The sequence below is a fragment of the Giraffa tippelskirchi genome, chromosome 10 (assembly GCF_054371585.1).
Source record: "Giraffa tippelskirchi isolate mGirTip1 chromosome 10, T2T-mGirTip1v1.2.pri, whole genome shotgun sequence".
NCBI classification, from domain to species: Eukaryota; Metazoa; Chordata; class Mammalia; order Artiodactyla; family Giraffidae; genus Giraffa; species Giraffa tippelskirchi.
This window is the reverse complement of record NC_137284.1, coordinates 117,844,573-117,866,641: the sequence shown is the minus strand read 5'-3', so window position 1 is coordinate 117,866,641 and position 22,069 is coordinate 117,844,573. Positions and strand designations below refer to the sequence as shown.

Genomic DNA, 22,069 nt, shown 5'->3' with positions numbered 1-22,069 from the left:
TTCCCAACTCAGGGATCTAACCCACATTTCCCACGTTGCAGGCGGATTCTTTACCAGCTGAGCCACAAGGGAAGCCCTGTTTTATATTAGTCTCTTATAAAACTTTATTGACCTTAGTTATTTGATATCAAGATTTTGCTGTCTAAATAGAACATTTTAAGCTTCTCCTTTATCATCTGATTACAGATATCTTGATTACTGATATTCTGTTGAAGATAGGAATTTTGTGCCACACATTTTTTTTTCCCTCTATATCATATCTCCAGTTCAACACAATTCTTAGTCAATTCCCCTTCTAGGCTTTAAGTCCCCTAATGCCCAGAAATTCATTCACTGTTTTTCTGTAAGTTGGAAGATGGAAATAACCAATTCACTGTGTTTTTTGTTCTCTCAAGTATATGTACCATTTTGACAGGATACATTTCTCATAAAAATAAAATTAAAGCTATTTCAATAAGTTCACAAAATTACAATTAGAAGCAATTTGTCCGAAACAGTGCTTGGTTGCTTTTAAATAGTGTTATTAAAGAGCAGAGTGGGACTGCTTAATCTATTTCACGTGAAGTAATGGAATTATGATTGTGCTTGTGCTTAGTTGCTCAGTCATGTCTGACTCTTTGCAATCCCTTGGATTGCAGCCTGCCAGGCTCCTCTGTCCATAGAGATTCTCCAGGCAAGAATACTGGAGTGTGTTGTCATGCCCTCCTCCTCGGGATCTTCCCAACCCAGGAATTGAACCCAGGTCTCCCACATTATGGGCAGATTTTACTGTCTGAGCCACCAGGGAAGCCCAAGAATATTGGAGTGGGTAGCCTATCCCTTCTCCAGGGGATCTTCCCAACCCAGGAATCCAACCAGGATCTCCTGCATTGCAGGCAGATTCTTTACCAGCTGAGCTACAAAGGAAGCCCAGAATTATGATTAGATAATGTCAATGCCAAGGGAGGCTATGAGAAAACTTAGAACACCTGTTCCCACCTCTTCTCTGTTCTTACCTTTTTCTTGAATTATAACATGTATACAGAGACATATACAAATTATTAGAATATAACTCAATGCATTGCCACAAATTTAACCTGCCTGAACAATAGCAAGAGAGGCAAAATCACTAGTGCCTCAGCAGCCCCTTGTGAACTAATGTTCTGGTCACTGCTCCCAAAAGAACAATCACTCTCTTTCCCTGGTGGCTCAGTGGTAAAGAATCCACCTGCCAATGTAGGAAATGCAGGTCCAATCCCTGGTGGGGAAGATCCCCTGGAAAGGAAATGGCAACCCACTCCAGGATTCTTGTCTGAGAAATCCCATGGACTGAGGAGCCTGGCGGGCCACAGTCTATGGGGTCACAAAAGTGTCAGACATGACTTAATGACTAAACAGAAGAGAACAAACTTTTAAACCACAGTTTGCTTGTTTTGAAATATAAATGGAATCACAGTACAATTTATTTGAAGTCACAGTACAATTTATTTTGCTCAATATTAGGCTTATGAGATTTATCTATGTTATTAAGTATGGTCAGCTCACCTTTAAGGGTGTGAGACTAGTTATGGACAAATCTGTATTTTCTGCCTCCTACATGTGTGGACATCCTAATTCTGCCTCATCTATGTAGCATGCTTAAACTTGTGAAGTCTTATACTCCATACAATTGCCAACTTATTATGGAAATCAATAAGCACATATTATACAAAAGTAGAGAGACTGATGTAATGAACCTACATGTAGCCCTCATCTACTGTCAATAATCTTAACTCAGGAATTCCTATTTCATCTTCAATTTCATCTGCTTCTCCCTCTTTACTCCACAATGTGGGATTATCACTTCATCTCTTATAAATATTTCAGTGTTGAACTCAGAAAACAATGAGTCATCTTGAAATATAATTTTAAATGCTATCATCATACCTAAAAATAATTTCTTATTTATTTAGTATTTGCACAAATGTCTCACTTTTCTCATTTTTTTCCAGTTTTGTTTGTTGTTTGTTTGTTTGGTTGGTTGGTTGGTTGGTTGGCTGCTTGCTTAAGGTAGATATCAAATGAAGTTCTTTGGTTTAAATGGTTAAAGGTCCTTCTTAACCATCTAACAACCCCTTGTTTGTTTTTTCTCCTTGCAGTTCTTTGTGTGTTTGTAGAAATAGTTATTTTTTCCTGAAGATTTTACCACAATATGAGTTTTAATGCTTACCTTCCCTTGGTTCCAATTTTTCTTTTGATAAATTAGCTAGTGGTTTATCTGTTTTGTTTATTTTTTCTGAAAGAAATCAGCTTTTACATTTATTCATTAATTCTATTGTTTTTATGTTTTCCAACCCATTAACTTTTATCTTTCTTAATTCTTTCTACTTTCTTTAAGTGTTTAATTCTTTTGAGGGAGTTTGTTTTACTTATATAGGTATTTATATTTTTTTGGTGGTTGTTCTACTGCTACCCCACAGACTTTTTATGTATCATACTGTATCATTAGTTTGAAAGAATTTTAACATTTTATTCTTCAATTTTCACCCAAACATTTCTTAACATTTTGTTGTTGTTTTCTGGTAGAATATTCTATTTGAGTTTATTTTCAGGGGGAGGGGTGTCATTATTCTTTTGTTTCTAAGTAGTATTTCTGTGTATTTTCCTTTTAATTTTTTGATTTTATGCTTTATGAAAACTATTGCTGTGTTAGTTTACACATAAGTATTCCTCTCTTAAGCGGTTTGTGATATATAGCCTTTAAGATGATAAAGTATGCTTATTTATCTCTTTGATTTTTAATCTGATTTCTGCCTTGAGAGGTATGATTATGAGCTCTGTTTTCTTTCAATCTGATATCACCTAGTAGTATACCTTTGCCCATGTTTTATTATTTCCAAATAGGTTCAAGATAAAATTCACATATAGTAAAATTCACCCTTGTTAGCTGGACAGTTGTATGAATTTGGACAGCTGTAGTCATGTTGCCACAAACATAATCAAGATAATGGAATAACTTTGTGGATCACAACAAACTGGAAAATTCTTAAGGAGATGGGAATACCAGACCACCTTACCTTCCTCCTGAGAAACTGTATGCAGATCAAGAGGCAACAGTTAGACTTGGACATGGAACAACTGACTGGTTTCAAATTGGAAAGGTATAGAACAAGGCTGTATATCATCATCTTGCTTATTTTAACTTATATGCAGAGTACATCATGCAAAATGCCAGGCTGGATGAATCACAATTTGAAATCAAGATTACCAGGAGAAATATCAACAGCCTCAGATATGCAGATGATAACCACTCTGATGGCAGAAAGTCAAGAGGAACTAAAGAGCCTCTTGGTGAGGGTGAAAGAGGAGAGTGAAAAAGCTGGCTTAAAACTCAACATTCAAAAAACTAAGATCATGGCATCCTGTCCCATCACTTCATGGCAAATAGATGGGAAAAAATTAGAAACAGTGACAGATTTTATTTTCTTGGGCTCCAAAATCACTAAGGATTGTGACTGTAGCCATGAAATTAAAAGAGGCTTGCTCCTTGGAAGGAAAGCTATGACAAACCTAGACAGCATATTAAAAAGTAGAGACATCACTTTGCCAACAAAGGTCTGTATAGTCAAGGCTACGGTTTTTCCAGTGGTCCTGTACAGATGTGAGAGTTGGACCATAAGGAAGGCTGAGCACTAAAAAATTGATGCTCTCAAATTGTGGTGCTGGTGAAGACTCTTAAGAGTCCCCTGGACTGCAAGGAGATCAAACCAGTCAATCCTAAAGGAAATCAACACTGAATATTCTTTGAAAAGACTGATGCTGAAGCTGAAGCTCCAATACTTGGGCCATCTGATGTGAAAAACTGACTCATTGGAAAATACCCCGATGCTGGGAAATGTGGAGGGCAGGAGGAGAAGGAGGCGGCAGAGGATGAGATGGTCAAATAGCATCACGGACTCATTGGACATGTGTTTGAGCAAACTTCGAGAGATAGGAAAGTCTGGTGTGCTACAGTCCATGGGGTCATAAAGAGTCAGACACAACTTAGTGACTGAACAATAACAATAAAATCATGTTGCCACCAATACAATCAAGACATAGAATAACTATTACCACAAAAGCTCCCGTTTTTAGTTAATTATTAACACACTTAAATTCATCGTCAATTACTGATCTGGTTTTACCCCAAAGTAAAACTTCTGCTTTTTCATGGATGTTGAGCCTCAATTTTTATCTTCACCTCAAATATCTGCCATCAGTTCAGGACTGTGACCACTGAACTTGGGACTAGAGAAGTGTTAGAATCTTCCCAGATCCTTGAGTTTTCCCTTCTCCCCCAAAGGCTTATTTCATCTGACACTCTAAATACAACTGATTTATAAACAAGTCCATCTACCACCAATCCTCCCACCACCACCAGAGTGATATTAAGTCGCAAATTGCCTATTTGTTTCATGAGAATACCATTACTCTACCTTGGTGGTTTCTACAGGTTGGCAAAATTGAGTGAAAGATACAGATAACCTTTTCAAAAGTAGGGTGAGAGGAGAAAAAGCAGTGGTATGTGTTCAACAATCATCTCTGGGAAAATAAAGGCCTCATTTGTTTTTTTTTTTTCCAATGCCTATGATATAAACACTCCCACTAGGATGGATTTCAAGCTACCAAGAGGTTGTAAACCAGCATGCAAATTTCCTGAAAATGTTAAAGTGACAGGGTTTAAAAACTGTTTTGGAAAATACTCCATTATGTTTACAAATACTTATCTGTCATTACCAAAATCACACCATTAAATTCACCTTTTTTCTTCTTTTTCTTGCATCCTACAGAGCATTCTTGGAGAAACAAGAAACTAATTTGACTGCTAGCTTTTCTAACTTCAAATGGACACAACCCCTGCTACTTAGCATAATCATTCCACCAACGGTTCAAAATCCTTTCTAATCAAGTCAAGCCTTCAATCCCATATTCAACATCAGTGGTTCTGGATAGAATCTAATTTCCAAAATGAAATGAAATGAAATGAATTCATAAAATAAATAAAAGGAAACTTCATATGTGTTTTCTTTCTTGCCATCAATTCCATTTCAAGCTATGCCTGACTCACTCATTCTTCCCTTAAATATCAGAAACATGAGTGATGCCTTTTACTTAATGTCTTCCCGACTATTTTTGCTATCTATTAATTCCTATTACCTATTGTTTATATCTTCAGTTGTACCATTTTCTTTTATTATTTTAGTCTCCTCCATTGCAACTTTTCTCTCTTAACCAAATGTACTCATTGTCCATATTCTTTTAAAACAATCATGTTATACCCAATGCTCAGATTTTGGTTTCTAGTACCATTCTCCATTTTAAGAAACCGGGGCTTCTTGCTTGAGAGTAGAGTCGAACAGTAAAAATATAACAAGGGCCTAGAGTGTCTTGAAGTATCACAAGGTAAGAAAGTGCTTAAAAAGTAACTCCATTTGGCCACGTTAAGAAGACACTGAGCAAATCTTGAAAGAGCTCTTAATGGACAAAGTTCGGGGGAAATGTAGTATTGGATTATAACCTAAATTGTAAAATAAACATACATGAGTCTATATTTATTAAATAAATAAATTTATTGAATAAATAAATAAAAAGAAAAGAGACAAAGTTGTCATAAATGGAGGTGGAGTTTAATTCTCCTACCTGTACTTCCAGTGAGTATGGGCTGGACTTAGTGACTCATTTCTAAATAATAGAAACTGGAAAGGGAAGACTAGTAACTTTACAGCACAAAAACCTAGCAAAGTCTATCTACCTAAGAAACGTGACCAATGATGTCATGTGGATATCATGTACCTCTAATACAAAGGGATGAAAAACACATATCATCTCTATAGCATTCTTTCTGACAGTACATAACTCCAGTCTAATCATGAGAAATGATATATCAGACAAAACTGAAGGAAACTCTACAAAATACTTGACTGGCACTCTTTAAAACTGTCAAGGTCACAAAATACAGCAAAGACTAAGAAACCATTAAAGACCAGAGGAAACTAAGGAGACAAGATTACTAAATGGCATATATTAGACTGGATTGCTTTCTGGAAGAGAAAGAAAACATATGATGGAAAAAATGGTAAAATCCAAATAAAATGAAGTATTTAGTTAATAGTAAAATATTAGTGGGCTTCCCTGGTAGCTCAGCTGGTAAAGAATCCACCTGCGATGAAGGAGACCCCAGTTAGATTCCTGGGTCAGGAAGATCCCCTAGAGAAGGGATAGGCTACCCACTCCAGTATTCTTGGGCTTCCCTGGTGGTTCAGATAGTAAAGAATCCACCTGCAATGTGGGAGAACTGGGTTCGATCCCTGGGTTGGGAAGATCCCCTGGAGGAGTGCATGGCAACCCACTCCAGTATTCTTTCCTGGAGAAACCCTGTGGACAGAGGAGCCTGGCTGGCTACAGTCCATGGGGTTGCAAAGAGTCAGACATGACTGAGTGACTAAGCACAGCACAAAGTATCAGTACCATTTTCTTAGTTTTGAAAAAGGTACATGGCAATGGAAGCTACCAACAATAGGGGAAGCTGAAACAGGATGCAGGTTTTATAGTAACTGTAAAACAAAGAATGTGGTTCCATAAGAATGAAGTCACTGACCTACAATACACCCTGAAAGGAATTTAGGGAAAGATCAGGATGAGGCACTCTGTGCTTTGGGAAAACAAATCCTTAGATAATTAGAAATATTTCAAGAGAAATATTTTATGAACCTGGATTTTTGTATCTTCCCATATAAGAAAAGCACTAACATCATTACTGAGTTGCTGGTGATTAACAGTATTCTTTTACTGAGATGTATGCTTGATTGCATGCACTCCTTCACCAAAATCATATGTATATCAACCCTTTCCCTTTCCCTTTTTGGAGCAGTTCCTCAGAGCTATCTGAGAGGCTGTCACTCACGGAGTAGTCCTCAGCATAAAACTAAAACTCATAGTTCTCATGTTGTATATTTTTATTTCAGTCAACACAAGTCTCTGCTCTCTATGTAATTTTTTTCTGTAAATCTAAAATTACCCCAAAAGAAAAAATATTTTTAACAATTGCTTTATTCTACTATCCCCTCTAGCTATTATCTCTAATCTCCACCTGACAAATAAATCATGGTAATGATGATACAATATTTTAAAATAAATTTTTCTCAGAATACTTTTAATCACAACTACTACAGGGAAATATAAATTTAAAAAGCAATATTAAATTTTGCAGAGAAAATGGGATATCACTGAAGTAAACTTCCCCAAAATTTAGTCTTCAAGACTCCCCCAAATAAAGTCAAATATCTATCAAATATCTTAGTTATAGAAAGAAATAGCACTTATGTAAGAAGCAATAAGTTCTGCATATGTAATAACTTCAGATTGGCAGCAAATTTTGGAAATTCACATTACTCTTTACTTAGCAATCTCCATCTTTGAAGCAGCAGATTTCATGTTAATATCAAAACGTATTAACAGTTCCTTAGACAATTTTCATCTATTTTTCAACAAAAGCTGTTGAGATAACTGCAATACACAAAGTACTGTTCAAGGTTAAGAAAAAAAAATGTGGGACAAGGATAAAATCTTTGTGTCACCAAGTTATATAGCTGATAGCAGCTAGAAAAATACTGTGCAGACCTTCTCAAACTGGCATCTCAGAAATCCTTTGTGTATGACTAACTGCCTTGATAAACTGCAATTACATTTGCAGCAAAGGTCCTGGAGAGGAAAGGTTTGACCCAGTGAAAATGAAAAAATCCCAAAGCACTCTTCAAAGGCTATTTGTGTCCATACTTAAATAATTGTAGTATGAGCTCAGCTCCTTTAACCATAAAGGTCTTAAATTCATGTGTTGAACCACAAGTGTGTAACGCAGGTTAATTCATTCTTGGTAAGATATAGAAAAAAATTCAGTAAAAGTAAAACCGAACTGCTATGTAAACATTGTACAAGTGCTGATTTTAAGGTCAATGTCAAATAGTTACCCTTTTTTTTTTGATAATGAGGTTTATAGGTGATCATTTAAAATTTTAACTCAAAGTTCACTATTGAAGTTACACACACAGTTTTGAGTCACAGAGATATAAAGGCTTGTAATAAGAAAAAGAGCCTTGATATCACTGATATCAATTCTAATAACCAATCTTGAAATAACCAAATTCAATTATTTTAGACAGTTTTTTTTTTAGACAGTTTTTATAAGTTTTTTCACTTATATGAATTAATTTTATCCTAACAGTAAACATTAGGTTTTAGTACCAGAGGCAACCTACTATTTCCCTACAGAATACCTTGCTTCAGTTCTCCACATTCTGTTTTCATCCACAGGGCAACAAGATGATGGAAGATATCACTTTGCTGCATATGTGTGTGTGTGTGTGTGTTGGGGGCAGGAAGTATCTGTATATCTGATTCCAGAAATTATGAAATTGGGAGATTATCTAGGAGATATCACATATACTCCTCCTCCCTTCCAGCAAGAGACAGAGGGAGAGAGAGTAACAAAGACAAAGAACCTTTCTTAAGGAAAGAGAGGAAAGTATCTACCCTCAAATATAGGTTCTTGTCTTTGTGGGAGATAGAAGTTTTATTGCCCTAATTGCCTTTTAGCAGGAGCAGAGAGTTCCAAGGTGAAGGACAAGTGGTTTCTACCCTTAACGGTGTGAAGAGCAGTTTGGGAAAAAAGCATTTTCTATCTTCTGTTACACTGTTCAGAAAGCCTTGGCCATGCAGACAAATGAAAATATTCACATTACTTCCTGATGTATTCCATATTTCTAAATGATACACAGTTGGCTCTTAAACAATGGGGGTTTACAGGATCCACAGTTGGTTAAATCTGGAATGAATGTGGAGAAATCAAGGATGCAGGGGACTGACTATGAGTTATACATGATTTTTAACTGTGGGGAGGATAAGTACCTCTAACTCCTCTCCCCAGTTCCCTCCCCTCCACTGAAATGTTTAAGGGTCCAATGTCCAATGTGTTAGTCATTAAGTCATGTCTGACTCTTTGCAATCTCTGTCCATGGGATTCTCCAGGCAAGAATACTGGAATGGTTGCCATTTCCTTCTCTAGGGCATCTTCCTGACCCAGGGATCGAACCTGGGTCTCCTGCATTGCAGGCGGATCCTTTACTGTCTGAGCCACCAGGAAAGCTGTATTTATATTGCTACTTCTAACTTCTAACATTTTAGTTACTACTATTAGCACCTCATTCTTTCATTGACCCCCCAAATGAATACTCCCATTACCTACAACTCTCAATGTAGTTATATCATAATTTTAGTTAGTTCAGTATTCAGTATTTATACTGTTATTACCATGTAAATAATACTCACTACTGAGGCATGCATGTGCATGCATGCTTATGACTGTTATCCTTTGGGTTCCCAGATGGTACTAGTGGTAAAGAATCTTCCTGCCAGTGCAAGAGATGCAAGAGATGTGGGTTCTATCCCTAAGTCGGAAAGATCTCCTGGAGAAGGAAATGGCAACCCACTCCCAGTATTCTAGCTTGGAAAATTCCAATTTAATGCCCAATAATAGTATTCTTTGGAATTAATATTTTTTCCTTAGTTTTCTATTTTTTTACAGATATAATCTATCAGTACATTTTCTAAGCCTACCCTCTCCTATCAGTTGTGTCTTCAGTTATGTTAAAAAGTCAAGATAATCTATCCAGTGCACCTTCCTAAAGAACTCTTCTGAAGAACTATGACTTGTAACAATCTCAGATAAGAGCTCTTTAGCCCTGAACCGTAGGGATTGATGGCGGCCACCAATGCTGTCTTAATTCAAAGTCTCTCTACTTCTCTGATTTCAGCTAAAGTGGGATAAAATGTGGCCTGTGATCTCAGACTTACCTTGCACTGGTATCATTCCATCTCATGTTCTCTTTGTATGTCTTTTTGTACTCAGACTTGGTACCTTCAGTTCAGTTCAGTTCAGTTTAGTCGCTCAGTCGTGTCCGACTCTTTGCAACCCCATGAACTGCAGCACGCCAGGCCTCTCTGTCCATCACCAACTCCCGGAGTCTACCCAAACCCATGTCCATCGAGTCAGTGATGCCATCCAACCATCTCATCCTCTGTCGTCCCCTTCTCCTCCTGCCCCCAATCCTTCCCAGCATTAGGGTCTTTTCCAATGAGTCAACTCTTCGCATGAGGTGGCCAAACTATTGGAGTTTCAGCTTCAACATCAGTCCTTCCAATGAACACCGAGGACTGATCTCTTTAGGATGGACTGGTTGGATCTCCTTGCAGTCCAAGGGACTCTCAAGAGTCTTCTCCAACACACAGTTCAAAAGCATCAATTCTTCAGTGCTCAGCTTTCTTTATAGTCCAACTCTCACATCCATACATGACCACTGGAAAAACCATAGCCTTGACTAGACAGACCTTTGTTGACAAAGTAATGTCTCTGTTTTTTAATATGCTGTCTAGGTTGGTCATAACTTTCCTTCCAATAAGTAAGCGTCTTTCAATTTCATGGCTGCAATCATCATCTGCAGTGATTTTGGAGCTCAGAAAAATAAAGTCAGCCACTGTTTCCACTGTTTCCCCATCTATTTGCCATGAAGTGATGGGGCCGGATGCTATGATCTTACTTTTCTGAATGTTGAGCGTTAAGCCAACTTTTTCACTCTCCTCTTTCACCTTCATCAAGAGGCTTTTTAGTTCTTCTTCACTTTCTCCCATAAGGATGGTGTCATTTGCATATCCGAGGTTGTTGATAGTTCTTGTGGCAATCTTGATTCCAGCTTGTGATTCATCCAGCCCAGCATTTCTCATGATGTACTCTGCATACAAGTTAAATAAGCAGAGTGACAATATAAAGCCTTGATGTACTCCTTTCCCTATTTGGAACCAGTCTGTTGTTCCATGTCTGGTTCTAACTGTTGCTTTCTGACCTGCATACAGGTTTCTCAAGAGACAGGTCAGGTGGTCTGATGTTCCCATCTCTTTCAGAATTTTCCACAATTTATTGTGATCCACACAGTCAAAGTCTTTGGCATAGTCAATAAAGCAGAAGTAGATGCTTTTCTGGAACTTTCCTGCTTTTTCAATGATCCAGCAGATGTTGGCAATTTGATCTCTGGTTCCTCTGCCTTTTGTAACACCAGCTTGAACATCTGGAATTTCATGGTTCACATATTGCTGAAGCCTGGCTTGGAGAATTTTGAGCATGACTTTAGTAGCGTGTGAGATGAGTGCAATTGTGTGGTAGTTTGAGCATTCTTTGGCATTGCCTTTCTTTGGGATTGGAATGAAAACTGACCTTTGCCAATCCTGTGGCCCCTGCTGAGTTTTCCAGATTTGCTGGCATATCGAGTGCAGCACTTTCACAGCATCATCTTTCAGGATTTGAAATAGCTCAACTGGAATTCCATCACCTCCACTAGCTTTGTTCATAGTGATGCTTCCTACAGCCCACTTGACTTCACATTCCAGGATGTCTAGCTCTAGGTGAGTGATCACACCATCATGATTATCTGGGTTGCAAAGATCTTTTCTGTACTACTGTGCGTAAAATATTAATAGATAATAATTAACTCCTGCTATATAGCACAGGAGCTCAACTTGGTGCTCTGTGATGACCTAGAGGAGTAAGATGGAGGGGAGGGTTGAAGGGAGGTTCAAGAGGGAGAGGACATATGTATACCTATAGGTGATTCACGTCGATGTACAGCAGAAACTAACAGAACATTGTACAGCAATTATACTCCAATAAAAGTAGATAAATAATGGGGTACCTATACAACTAGAGATAACAAGTTGATATCAAGAAGTAACTAAAACCTGATGCTTTGGAGAAATTTTATTTGCAAATCAGTTGTCTTTACCACAACTGACAATAGAAGTCTGCTAGGTCATTACCACTTGTCTATGTACTTTCCAGTTAATAAAATTCTGTTACTTTTTTCTCTCTCCTCTCCCAGCTTTTTGTCCACTTGTGTTATACCCATTTAAAAAATCTCATTACTATAATTTTAGTGGTATTTGAGGAGGAGGTGATATTAATTTGTGTGCTCAGTGTCAGTTTTAGCTGGATATGCTAGATGCTTTACAAGTTAATAAAATGTTCTTACTCTATTTGGCAGAAATATCTATTATGTTTTCTTTATCTTCTTAAACAGTGTTTATCATAAATAATTTTACCTTTTCTGAGAATTCATGGTAATTTAATACATCAATTATACTGTTTTGGTATAAGAGATGATATCCTCAAGATTTTATTTCATAATATGTAATGCTAGTTATACTAAATGATCTCCAATTTTTCTAATTTTTCTTGTTTTTTACTTCTCTTCTCTAATTCTTTACTTTTAATCAATTCTTGTAATGTAGCATTACCAATGGGATGAACTTGTGGTTTCTATTCTACCTTATTTTACTTACAACTTTCAAAATTAGGTTGGCTCTACAAAGGAATTAGACATAAAGAAAGCTTTTTGATAATTACATTTTTGGAGGTCCACCATCCTCAATTCTTATTCTCTTGGCTTATGAGTTGACAATTATTTTTAATGTGATTTGCATCATTATAATATAGTCTGACTAAATTAGGCCTTGTTGTACATAAATAACAATAATAAAGATGATAACAATAACAGAAATAATGATTCCTAAAATTTATTGATGACTCCCAAGTGTCAAGCATTGTTTTACATGCCTTACATGCATGTCTCATTACATTCCTATAAAGAAGCAAGTATTATCATCTGTACTATGGTACAGAAAAGAAAACAGTGGACTAGAGAAACGATATCACCTGTTGTTAGAGTAAATAAACATGTATCTTGGATTTTATTTCCAGTCTGAGTCTAAAATCTCTGTTCTGCCGTTACCAGTCTATACTGACTCTGCGAATCATCATACTAAAAGTCATAAACGGACAATGGGTATCATCATTGGATTTTCATATAGTTTATAAAGCTTGGTTCATAACATTTGAGGTCACAGACTAAGATCGACTCTTTGACAAGAAGCTCAACAAAAATAAATCTTGTGCTCACAAGGTGATACTTGGGTAATGGTTGCTAATCACCAGCCCTATTATATACAACCCTGCTCCTGAGTGTCACACAGAATTTGATATAAAAGCTGTATAACATCTACTATTATACTTCTTAAATCAAGGCAATATACATTTATTAACAGTTCATAGTATGTTAAACCATGTGAGGTCCCAACAAAAACTTGTGAATAGAAAATAAAGAAGATATGTATCTTCTGCCTTCAAGGCACTTACAGTCTAATTGGAAATAAAAAACTCATGTGAAAAATGTAGGAACTTTACAATATCATAAAAGTTTTAAAGGTTTGAAATGCCTGCAGTACATAATGTCTTTACGAGAGCTGAGGCAGGAATAGGCTGAGATGGCTGGTAGAGCACAGTCTGAAAGGTTATGCTGCTTTCAGATTGATGAAAAGGAGTTCAAAGTTTTGCTCATCAGGAAAATATATCAAATAAAAGACAGAAATGATAATAATACAGTTGCAATGCAGAGAAGAGAAACAACAAAGAAGACTCTACCTACAACAGGAGAATGTGAGGAATACAGTCGGAGAAGAAAGGCAAGGTAATATGGAGAAATGTCTTGCATATGGAACCATTCTATAAATACTGGCCAGAATTGAAGACACCTAGAAATCAGGCTGAGGAACATGGGCAGTATCCCTTGACCGAAGATCTTAAGTTTTTTCTAAGAGGAATGATCTAATGAATCCTGAGGTTTACGGGGGAAAAAATTGTTAGAACGTAGTATGAAGGAAAAATTAGGAAGAAGGACTGATATCACAGCTGATATCAGTTAGGAAAAAAAACATAGAAATGTGAGTTTAGGTTATAACTGCCTAGATACACGAAAATGAAGAAACGGAAAAATTTCTATAAAGGAAGAATTGGAAGGTTTTATGGCTGGTAAAAAAAAATAAATAAAAGGTAAAAATGGCTTTTGGATTTTCAAATCAAGTCATCAGAAATATTTATGAAGCTCTCAACACAGGATATATAACAACATTTTTTACGGTGGTGTGGCATGTGGGACCTTAGTTTCCTGACCAGGAAACAAATGTTTCCAAATGACCAGGAATTGAACCTGTGCCTCCTGCAGTGGAGGCACAGAGCTTTAACCACTGGATCACCAGGGAAGTTCCAGGATATATAACATTTTAGTCATCCCCACAGGACAGGCTCCATGCCCCTCTAAAGTGAATTAGTATTTTGATCTGGACTCAGCTTGTGATTCCGGGATCTTTGCCAGAGGATCTGGAGACCAGTTTAATAATTACATGTTGCTTAGTATATGTAATTTAGGTAAACAAACTTAAAAAATAAACTCAAGACTGCCTAGAATGAGAGAAATCTTATCAAACACATAAATACAATTAATTTATTAATTTGAGCTTACCTTGGAAAAGAGAATAAAATGTCACAGTGAATTACACGGAAATTCCAATTATTATTTATTCATCTTATTAACCACTCATGTAAGCGCTTCTCTGGTGGCTCAGACAGTAAACCGTCTGCCTGCAATGCTGGAGACTCGGGTTCGATCCCTGGGTTGGGAAGATCCCCTGGAGAAGGAAATGGCAACCCATTTCATTACGCTTGCCTGGAAAATCCCATGGATAAAGGAGCATGGTAGGCTACCGTCCACGGGGTCACAAAGAGTTAGACACGACTGAGCGACTTTAGTTACTTACTTAAGCAAATAGCATATTCATTCAACAAATATTACATGTACTATTTACTGCATGCCAGATATTGTACTAGGTACTGAAGATAGAAATAACAGTAAAACAATATCCCTCCCTAAGAGGCTCATGGATTGGTCAAAAAGGTAACTTGGGGTGCTAGGAAATCACAAAGGGGAGGCACTTTCCCATGTCAACTCAGAATTGGGCAAGACAAAAAGTGCGTAGGACTCTGATGTGGAAAAATAAAAAATGTTGTTATAATTTAAGCGACGTTAACCTCGTTCTTTCTGTCTCACTCTAGACTCATTTTTTTAAACTTCTCTCTTTCATTATACCTAATTTCCAATCCATTTAGAGAATCTCACGGAGAAGGCAATGGCTCCCCACTCCAGTACTCTTGCCTGGAAAATCCCATGGACGGGGGAGCCTGGTAGGCTACAGTCCGTGGGGTCGCTAAGAGTCGGACACGACTGAGTGACTTCACTTTTCACTTTTCCCTTTCATTCACTGGAGAAGGAAATGGCAACCCACTCCAGTATTCTTGCCTGGAGAATCCCAGGGATGGCGGAGCCTGGTGCGCTGCCGTCTATGGGGTCGCACAGAGTGGGACACGACTGAAGCGACTTAGCAGCAGCAGCAGCAGCAGAGAATCTCAATGGGTCTACCTTCTCAACGTATACCAAACTGGATTTTTTCTCACATTCTCCATGGCTATATAGGAACCTAGCTTGAGTTTCAATAATCTCACATGTGCATTATGGTAACAGTCTTCTCACTGGTCTCTTGCTTCCATCTTTGATGTCCTAGCATCTATTTTCCACCCAATATTCAGAATGAGCCTTCCGAAATTGAGTCAGAACTTTTAACTACACTGGTCAAAACCTACACTCATTGAGAGTATAATGCAAAGTTCTAACAATGCCCTAGAAAGCCCTACATAGAGTACATTTGTCTCCAACTTCCTCCCCATTCCCCATTCCAACTTTCCATGCACCATTATCACCTCCTTGCCATTTCCCAGCCAACTAAGCACACTCCCACCCCAGGGTTTCATGTTTACTGTTCTTTCTGCGTGGAATGTTCTTCCTTAAATAACTTCTTCTATCTTTTTGTCTTTGCAATAAATGTCACTAAATGTGGATGTCTTTTTCTAACTATCCTATAAAACTAGCATCCCCCATAAATCTCTAGTCCTATTATTGCTTTCTTCTTCTTTGTTTATCATATATATGGTTGTTTATTGTTTGTCTCACCTTGCTGGAATGAAAATTCCACAAGTGCAGAAATTTGTTATATTTTGTTTGCTGCAATATCTCTAGAAGAATGCCTGGCGTATAGTATGCCCACAGTCAGTATTTGTTGAATTAGTGAGTCAAATGCAAATGATACAGGCTTAGGTTTTATTTTATTTTTTTAGCCTACTTAACTGGGCAAGTAAACAAAGGATAAATATTGATGAGATAACCCTTTTTTGTAGTCAGTGAGTGTAACTTGTAACCCCTCTAAGGTTTAAGGAACCCATGTGTTACTATTTTTTATTTTAACATTTGAATAGGGTTTTACTGAGATTTTGAACTGAAAGGTTATGCAAATCATTTTAGGAAATTTTTAAAACAGAAAAGAATGCTTTAAAAAAAATCAGCTATATTTATCCGTGGCTAACATCTCCTGTGAGTGTCATACTATACAGAAAATTGCATGCCCTGATTTCACTGCCTATTATTAGGTTTTCCTTTGTGTTATATACTTAAAGTTCTTGGAAACTAATATGTGCATGGATGTATGTGTGCTTCCATACCAACTGGTTGCTAGAAGTGATCCATCAATATACGCTTTGATGGGCACAGTCTCACCTTGCCCTTACTGAGAATTGAGAGGCAAAGTAGTAGGAGTGGCTGACAGCTCAAAAGTCAAAGCCAGAACATCTACATTCTAGTCTCAGGTCACCACTTATTAGCTTTGTAACTTTGGGAAACTTATATAATACCTTAATGCTTTGATTTTTTTAGTTATAAAAAGAAGATAATAATGGGACCAAACTCATAGGTGTATCATGAAAATTACATTGAGAGAATATATGCAAAGTGCTTAGGAAAGTGCCTAGCAAATATTTAGTATGTAAAAATGTTAGCTGAGAATGGGAAGAAAGTAAAATTCAATATTATTTGTGCACATATCAAACATTTACAAATATGGGGGGAAAGTGATAATACCCCACATATTTATTTGATTATAAATGATATTGAATAACTTGATTTCTTGACCATTTTCATTCCTTTTTAATTCATCTATTTAAGTCCTTTATCATTACTTATTCATTTGTAAGAGATATATATACTGAGATTAACTCTTCACATATTTGTTAAAAATATTTCTCTAATTAGTTACATCATTTGTTCATGTATTATATTTGCAATGTACCAAATTTTTAAAAAATGTATGTTGTCAAATCCATTGTATGCTTCTATATTTTCTCCAGTATTCTATGATTTAAAATTTTTCTTTAGTTCTCCATCTGGAAATCAGAGTACGGTATAATGTGAAATTTTATTTTGAATTTCTCTAGAACAAAATTTCTCAATATCATTTACTTAAAAAATGCAGCCACAGACACTCTTTTACAACCCTTCCTTCATATTAAGTTTATTTGTATGTATATATATGTACACATATATAGTTAATATATATATATACAAAGAAGATTTTAATTTTATATCAATATTTGTGGAATAAATAAATATGAGTTGAATCGAGCATAAGGATAAAAATGGCATTAGATTGGTTTTCTTTTGTCTGTCCAATTGAAGCTAAATATTTCCCTTGTAGGGGAACTTTCAATACAAAATTCCAATTAAAAGTAGACAGCAGTGTATGAGAACCTCCTGCTGCATTTGCTGCATGTAAATGATCTGGCAACGCTAATAGCTTCATACACTCAATGTGATCGTGCATGAGTTTGTTACTAATAAGCCCGCTCAAATAGACTGGCTAACATATAGCACAATAAATAGAACAGTTAGAAATGTCATGGGGTCAACCCAAGCATTTGTGAGATTCTAATCTTTGTTTCTAAACATTTGGGCTTGTTTTCCTGCTGCTGTTTCTAAAGCCCACACTCTTATTAGCACTGAAAGGACGAGAGGTTCTCAAAGAGTCATGTAGAAGGCCTGCTGCTGATCACTTGCCCTTATACTTTTAATGAACCTGAATATTTGAAACTAAATGAATTTTAAATTCAGTGTCTTGAACTCATTTCAAAATGAATATACAAATTTTATTTCTAGCCCTTCAGTTCTTAGAAATGGAAAAATGAATGAATAAGTGAATATATGAATGAATCAATCAATAGGCTGTCCACTGCTTTCCTATATTTTTAGACAAGATGACTGCAGGTAAACTGCTCAAGGCCCCTCCAGGAGGATGGAAGCACAGCATGCCTCTAGGCAGCCAGGAGAAGAGATGGCAGGGCTAAGACTAGGTCTAGGAGAGATAAGCAATAAAGTAATTAGCCTCCAATTAAAATAAATAAATTAATTTTAAAAAATTAAAAAAAAATAAAGTTAAGGACTCTTGCATCTACATCATATAATCTTTTTAGTTCATTCTGGCCAATTCTTCCTGGTCAAATATGCTATAGTAAGAAGAGCCTGTCTCCTACACAATTTTTGATGCAACCTAAAAACCAACTCTAATCTTCATTTCTTTTTGGGGCAAGATGTCTTTGGTGTTTCTGGTAAATTTATGTATGTCAGTGGGCAATTTTTCCGAGTTTCACTTTTTTGTTTTTTTGGTGGGGGGGCATTTAGATTTGTGATAGCTTTGTCCAAACAAATGCTGAAGCTGCTGCTGCTAAGTCGCTGCAGTCATGTCCAACTCTATGTGACCCATAGACGGCAGCCCACCAGGCTCTCCTGTCCCTGGGATTTTCCAGGCAAGAACACTGGAGTGGGTTGTCATTTCCTTCTCCAATGCATGAAAGTGAAAAGTGAAAAGTGAAAGTGAAGTCGCTCAGTTGTGTCTGACTCGTAGCGACCCTATGAACTGCAGCCTACCAGGCTCCTCCACCCATGGGATTTTCCAGGCAAGAATACTGGAGTGGGTTGCCATTGCCTTCTCCAAATGTTGAAGCAATAAAGGACTAATTTGTTATTTCTTCTTGAGCTATATACTACATCGTTTCATAACACAAATAGAATCCAATTAGGGCAACACAGAGAATGTGGGGTTTTAAAAGAAAGGTATGCAGTTTATAAAATGATGCTAATACCCAGTTTGCTAATTAGGAATACAGTCTCAAAGGTCAATTTAGAGAGACATATGTCATTCAAAACTCCTTACCAAATAAAGAAACTGTCATGGCATTTTACCACATTTAATCATCAGATAATGACATATTTTCACAGTAGAGTGATACCCAAGTATCACATTATTTTCAAAGGGTCCAGAGCAAGCTATAACAGAAAATTGGGGAATTTGCTGATATGGCAATCAATGGCTAGCAGAAAAAGATCAAAGTCATCCAAAGTTGTGCTTGTAGAGACTCCTAATCCTGTGCTCTTTCCAAGTATAGTCACATCATAGCTCTTTCCAAGTATAGTCACATCATAGTTAAAAGATAAGAATATAGTAAAGGCTCTGAGTGAACTACAAATAAGGCTCTTAAGTGTGAACTATGTCCACAGGCCATATGCAATCAAGTATTCTATTTTCCCAGGAGAAATGTATTTTAATTATCAATTATGACCAACCTATGAACTCGCCATCAAGGCTGCTTCTGCAGATGCTAAATTATCTCTCACCAAGGAACATTCCAAACTTAAATACTTCACATTGTAATATCTGTTATCTTTTGTATTCTCATCAAGGCTTTCTAGGATTCTGAAATGATTGTTCTTTCACTGAGGTGTTAACCATCAAGATAACAAAAATAAAGGCTGTAGCAGATAATCAGTTACAGAATTGTTTTTTCTCTTTACTACACCAGGAACACAAGTGGAAAGAGAGAAATAAGAAATCAGACCTTTCAATGGAATTTTCTTAACTAACCTCAGCTATGGTTCAGAAAATGTAGAGGATGCCCAGTAATACACACCACTAACAACACACATGATTGTCTGGTAAGAGTCACCAACAACAACTCAAGACCATAACATAAGGATTCCCTGATCCTGCACTACTATTCCACAGAGAGAGGTGCTTGGGCTGCAGAGCTGAACCTGCTGATAAAGGGAACACAGCTTCATACTACTTTCCATGGTTATGGGAAGCTAAGGAGGGGCATCCCTTGGACTGCAAGGAGTTTCTTGGACTGCAAAATCAAAGCAGTCAATCTTAAAGGAAATCAGTCCTGAATATTCATTGGAAGGATGATACTGAAGCTGAAACTCCAATACTTTGGCCACCTCATGCAAAGAACTGACTCATTGGAAAAGACCCTGATGCTGGGAAAGATTGATGGCAGGAGGAGAAGGGGACAACAGAGGATGAGATGGTTGGACGGCATCACCAACTAGATGGACATGAGTTTGAACAAGCTCCGGGAGTTGGTGAAGGACAGGGAGTCCTGGCTTGCTGCAGTCCATGGGGTTGCAAAGAGTCGGACATAACTGAGTGACTGAACTGAACTGAACTGAAGGAGGGGGGATGTGACATCCAATTTTCTGTGTAATGAAGAGATCTCAAATTTTCTAACCCAGGAAATAGTCTCAAGGTTACTCAAGATCTTATAATGGCCCCACTACTGACATTAGACAGAAGCTTTGTTTCTCTTCATAAACACCTCCATCAAGCCACCAAAATAAAACAATGGAAAGGAAGACAATGGCCTCAGGAACACAAAAATCCATAACTTTCTTACCCCAATTAAAAAAATACACCATTCTCAGGTTCAGTTTCAGTACTGATGAATTGACCTGTTTTATTGATCCCAGAAAAATTATTTCTTGATGCTAGTTTCTCTCACAGAAAGACATTTTTCAGAATGACAAGAAGTTATGAACTTCTGAATCTATGCATACTGCAATAAATAATGACCAATGGTTTCTGCTTCTGATTCTTCATTTTACAGCCTTCATCTTACATCCTTCACAATTTTACTCCATGGCACACAGAGAAAATGATAATACCTATACTACACACTGGACCAAATTGGGATGGATTGTAGAACAGGTAGGAGGAACTTGGTGCAAAAACTCATTAGGTGTTCTTTATATTAAATAATTAGAATAAAAATAAATAATAAATAATTAATAGACAAGTTAAACTTTGAATTTATATAAAACTTCCAAAGAAAATCTTAAATTCAAATTTAAGGGAGAAACTTGGGATTGTTTTCATGTTGATAATTTTTTTAATGCTTGGAATGTCTACACACAATTCCTGATTGATGTATTTTAATGATGATGTCTTCAAATTTATTGTAGTCAACATTGATGAGAAATTTTTGCACACATGATAGCAAATTGCAGAAGTGTATTTATTGCTTTACTGCTTTGTTGATGAATTTTTTTTTCCAGCAACATGATTTCTGATAATTTTATTTCCTATCACTGTATTTCAGAGTGTGATCATTCTTCAGCTTTAATAGTTCTTGTTTTTCAGTGAAACATGAAATATTAGAAAGCATTTGAGATAATTCAAAATGGACTTAAATTGCAATAGAAGTTTTTAATATTAAGTATTTAAAATAATGATGAAGAGACTTCCAGGATCAGTTCTGACATGCAAAGTTATTGGAAATCGTCACTCCCATTGTTAACAACAAGAAAGTTAGGCACACTGAAAATCAATGACTTGTTTTGGACCATCAGAGAAATGATGTCATATCGCAAGACAAACTAAAACCCTGATATCTGAAGAGATATGTGTACCAAGAAACACAGCTTGATCTGCTTACTGAGAGCAGATGCCTGCAGAGCCAAATAGCAGTAATTTTGATAAAGGCTGAATAATCCTAGCTTGTCCATTAAAACAACAAAAAGAAGTACAAGTTATACAGTTTAGAAAGTTAAAAAATTAGGCCATTTTTATTTAAAGACGGCATGATTGTTTATGTATACACTCCCTAAGAATTTACCAAAAACTCCTGGAACTAATAAGCAAGAATGCAAAACCTAATGATACAAAGTGAACAAAAAAAATTCAGTTCCTTTACTGTATTTCAGTAACAATTGGAATTTGAAGTTTAATAAGCAATAGCATTTACCATGGGAATGCAAAGAGTCAGACATGACTGAGCATCTAACACTTCCACTTTTTCACCATTTACCATAACATTCAAAAACTGAAGTACTTTATCAATCTAATAGAATAGCACATGATCTGTAAATAAAACTAAAAGAAAAATGTTGAAGAAAGAAGTTGAGGGAAATTTATATTGATGGAG

General features: G+C 36.6%; 1 protein-coding gene across 11 annotated transcripts in view; it reads right to left on the bottom strand.

Annotated features, from left to right (window-relative positions):
* The window catches only part of ZNF804B (zinc finger protein 804B), an 889,892-nt gene that overhangs the window by 588,034 nt on the left and 279,789 nt on the right, over positions 1-22,069 (bottom strand). For 3 of the 11 annotated variants that reach the window (XM_081533981.1, XM_081533982.1, XM_081533979.1), the window contains one exon: positions 14,397-14,562. The exons of the other annotated variants lie outside the window; for them this stretch is intronic. The gene's annotated coding sequence lies outside the window, so the exon portion shown is untranslated. The remainder of the gene's footprint in view (positions 1-14,396; positions 14,563-22,069) is intronic. 11 annotated transcript variants of the gene reach the window in all.